The 4672-nt window shown below is 41.4% G+C and overlaps 1 protein-coding gene across 1 annotated transcript in view; it reads right to left on the reverse strand.

Annotated features, from left to right (window-relative positions):
• Nucleotides 1–2253, reverse strand: part of LOC108674509 — a gene marked incomplete at its 3' end in the record, with an annotated part of 21240 nt that extends 18987 nt beyond the window's left edge. The window contains exon 1 of the mRNA XM_018162468.2: nucleotides 2246–2253. The remainder of the gene's footprint in view (nucleotides 1–2245) is intronic.
• Between the last annotated feature and the right edge of the window lie 2419 nt (nucleotides 2254–4672).

The following is a 4672-nucleotide window of genomic DNA, read 5'->3' on the forward strand; positions in this document are numbered from 1 at the left end:
AGGCTTAGGACGGGTCATGCTGGAGTGAAAGCACACTTAGCTAGGTTTAGAATGATTGATAACCCCATGTGTAACTGTGCCCAGCATGAAGAAACAATAGATCACTTGCTACTTCACTGCCATCTGCATGCTCAGGCCCGAACTAACCTTTCTAACACACTAACCTTGCTCAACATAGATCAATCTGTAAAAAATTTGCTTGGGGGAGGCCCTTTCCCACCTGAGATACAGGTGAAAATAATCAAAGCTACCATTGAATACCTGAAGGAAATTAATGCCCTGAAGCAAATGTAGTTTTAAGGAATAGAATTTAGTATGTCCAACCTATCTTAATGTTGCTCATTTGTTTTATTCAACTTTCGCCTGTCACATCTAACAATTGCAAGTATACTAATTGCAAATAACACTCTGTGGAACTAACTTCATCTTCAATCTTTAACAAACGCACCACTAGGTGCATCCATGAGCTCAAGTAGAGGTGCTCTGTGCAGATCTATTGAATACTGTAATGACTGCCTATGTGAAGGGTGCCTCTATTTGCCTCCACCAGATAAACAGTTTTTCCCTTGCCTCCTTCTGAGCCCTGCCCATAAGAGAGACATCTTGTTAGCGTATTTGCATCAAATACTGTTTGCACTAGTCACATTTGGCTGAAAGAGGCTCCAGGTTGCGCCACCCAGGCTGGACCCTCACCTAGAGTCTGGTTTCTCATATGTGGCACAAGGTAGGGCATCCTCTAGTTACTAACTTGGGTAATTTGGCCTAGCTACGGTAATTTAATGGCATCTTCTGTTTAGTATGAACTAGTCACTAGCATCTCCTGATAATATTGAATGATGTTTCATTTTGAAACATGTTGTCCCTTGATCTACCCGCTGCAAAATATTTTCCTGAACATGATATTGACATATAACTCCCTAATTTCATGAGCTGTAGCTGACCAATTGACACAATGTTTATGATGCTTTAAGCTAATGACATTCTTCATGTGCACACAGTTGCTGGGACTGCTGCAGTCTCTGAATTGTGGAGCAGTCGTGTGACTGGTGGGACTGCTGTAACAACTGAATCCCCCTGCAGACGTGGAGCTACATGGACGGGTCTCCAAAGCTCCAGTAATCATCAAACAAGAAGAAGAAGACTGAACATATGCTCCTGCATAGCTTCGTCTAGTCTGTTCTTGAAGGCGTTCATACTAAAAGCGTCAACGATGCTATCAGGGAGGCTGTTCCACATGTCGGTGACTCGAAGCGAGAAGAAATGTTGCCGCATGGGTGTGTTACAAGTTACAACGCAGCAGTTTTTTTTAGTTTTTAGCCGTGGTCCCTGGTGTTGATTCTTGTTTCAAATTCTATTAATCCTTCTGGGACATTGTATAAGCCATAAGTATACTTGTATGTTTCAATGAGTTCCCCACGCAGACATCGATAACAGAGGCTTGTAAGCTTCATTATCTAATCTTTCCTCATAGGACTTGCCTTCCAAGCCCAGAATTATCCTTGTTACACATCTTTGAACACTCTATTAAATTTGTGTCCTTTTCAAGTTTTGGTGACCACACGACGTTTCCAAACTCTAGGTTCGGGCGCACGACAGCAACAAATAACTGCTTCATCGCCTCTGCATCTAGGAACTCGAAGGAGCACCTGATCAGTCCAAGTCGTTTATTGGCTTTATTAACTTGACCTTCAATATGCTTAGAAAATTTCAACTCATTGTTGATATTAACTCCTAAATCTTTTTCCATACTGTCATCTTGCTGTTCATTATTCTTGCCGAGGTGGATTACTTTACATTTGTCAGCGTTAAAATGCAGCTGCCACTTATCAGCCCAAAAATTAATTAAATTAAAAGCACTACACTCACAAAACTATGTTGCAGACTTGCAAGAAATAACGAGAAAGACCTTAATTTATTCCGTCAACTTCATCAACTCGACATAGTTCCCTTTCGACGTGGGCCTTAGGTACACAGAAGCCCTATGTTCTCAGCAATGTCCTGTATTACAGAGCTCGTGGTATCATACACGACTGTGTCAATTTTGTTGGGTCTTCTTTCCACCTGTGAGGTTAGTTTAGGACATGCGTAGAAGGCTTATGTAGGATTGGTTAGTAGTACACGCAAAAACGGTCTCTTGTAAGAGTGTTTAATAAGTCTCGCTCAATCGGCCTCTTTCATGCGTGGTTAATGGGTCTCCCTTTGATGGACTCTTTCAAAAGTGGTTAAGAAGTCTCGCTCAAATTACCTCTTTCATGAGTAGTTAATGGGTCTCGCGCAAATGACCTCTTTCAAGAGCAGTTAGTGAGTCTGTCGCGAACGGTCTCTCTCAAGAATGGTTTGTATAGGTCTCGCATAAACAACCTCTTGCAGGATTGGTTAGCACGCGTTAATGGCCTCTTGCAATCTTTGCATCTTTAGCTGTTTATCGATCATCGATGTGTTCTTTGTGTTTTGAAAGGGGCTCAGAGACCAGCTTCTACCGTGGACCGCTTGGCCTTGAGCAAGATAGCAGCATTTTACTGTGAGTATTGTTCAAGATATAAGGGTAAGGTGGCCCAGTGGTTACAGTACAGTTCATAATACCGTGACTGGAGCAGTAAGGTGCAGGTTCGATCCCAGCTACCATGCTACAGTTCAGATTAGCGAGGAGGCCGGGCGGTTAAGCATGGCAAAATTAGAGCACTGAGGTGCGTGTTCGAAACCGCAACAAGCTGTGAAAATTCTGCAATGCTAAGAATCGGTGATAGGTAGTTCGTCCTAATGAACGCTGGATTCGCTATATATTACTACATCAACCATCACGGACGCCTATATAGCTCCAGCCATTGATACTGAAATAGATCATGATAAAATATTGTTATATTTTCTCCATGTATTTATACACATTTGATTTTACTCCGGCCATGACAGAAGAAGGAATATTGATGAAAGAATAAGACTATATGCATAACAAGACTTTGTGTCCGTCAATGACTGGCCTGCATGCACGACGCGCACCTTCAGTTCTCATGTATATCCTTGTAAGTTACAAGCTGTGATAGATATTGCTTGCCAAAGCAAGACAACATTCTGCGAGGACTTGTTGAGGTGACGAAGTCCACCACCATGTCATGGGGACGTTCACTAACGTTATAACGTTCATGAGCATCTGGCAGTAATTGTAAAGAATCAATCCAATTTAAATGTGTTGTTGAAAAAATTGCTTGGCCGCGATCTAAGCATTTGGCTTTCCGATGTTTAACCGGCTCACTGACTCAGGGTGTCGGGAACTAAACTTCAACCCCATACACAGCGTCGGTAGTGAGGCCTCTCTCTCTCTCCAAAAATGTTGCTTGGACCTACGATCAATGCAGCAGACAAAGTGGCAAACAATGAAATTTGGGCCACGGTAATAGGAAAACCTCTATTTTTTACATGTTTTATGTAATAAGTAATTACATTGCAACAGCTCATGCTCTGCTGACAACGTGGTTGGTTTGCCAAAATTGCTGGTACCTACCTACATTCTTCTTTGACTCTTATCAAGAGGTGATCTGAGAGTGTATTGCGTGGCATATTAAACGTACGGGCAGCGGCTAACGCAGGAAGATTCTAATCTCAGTAGGCTGCAAGAGCCCTATCTATGTCCTTCAGCCTCCACAATCTTAGTTTTGTTCCTCAGTTCCTTTTCTTGAAGGCTGAAGCCTCCTTGAATGGTATAAAATAATTGTATTAACTAACTACCTAGCCTAACATACTTGAACAAATGCATGTACTGTTTTGATCACACAAAATAACATGTGTAAATATTTATCATCCGACATGGGTTTTATCCTTTAAAGTTTATTTAAGTGCTTCAAATTGTTTTTATTTGTTTTAATCTTCATTTTACGAGATTTAACGAAGTAGTTTACCTTATTTAGGCTTATTAAGATTATGTGTAAGAAAGTCAACTTGTGTCATGCTTATTCAAACTGTCAAACAAGCTCAGACACTTCAATGCAGCACTATAGTGACTAGGTACTGTGCTGGAATAAATCCCAGCATTAGCTTAACTATTAGTTTTAGTTTTAATATTTTTTAGTATCCGCGTACACGGACAGGCTCGTTCCGGGTTATTTAGAAATTTTGGCGGTTAGAGAAGCGTCGATCCCTGTTCCTGGGATAAACAACGGTGTGACGCCTGTCTCTTATACACATCTAGATGTGTATAAGAGACAGGTATAGGCTTGCCAGGTTACAGGTTCAAGGCAGAACCTTGCCGTTGCCGGTGTCCAGGGTGAGTTGCTGACTCGCAGGGAGTTCAGGCTTGCCAGGTTACAGGTTCAAGACGGAACCTTGTCGGTGTCCAGGGTAAGTAGNGTATAAGAGACAGACTCCAACAGGCTTTAAATAATAGCTCTTTTTTGTGGGTCACATTTTTAATTTTTTAACCTATTAGATATGCAAACTTTTTAAATCTTTCTATTGTGTTACGTAGCCTCAGTATTAGGCCTTTGATGGCCATTGACAAAATTTTTCTACGTTGAATCGTTTTTAAGTTTTGGGGATTTTTGTTAAAAAAACGAAAAGTGGTCAAAGTTACCCCGCCGGTCAAAGTAACCCCATTTTACGGTATACACTTTGTCCGTGTCAGAGTAAGACCAGTAAACTGTAAAGTATCATGGACACCTGCATTATCATACATAAGATG

The sequence above is a fragment of the Hyalella azteca genome, unplaced genomic scaffold (assembly GCF_000764305.2).
Source record: "Hyalella azteca isolate HAZT.00-mixed unplaced genomic scaffold, Hazt_2.0.2 contig12036, whole genome shotgun sequence".
Classification (NCBI taxonomy): domain Eukaryota; kingdom Metazoa; phylum Arthropoda; class Malacostraca; order Amphipoda; family Hyalellidae; genus Hyalella; species Hyalella azteca.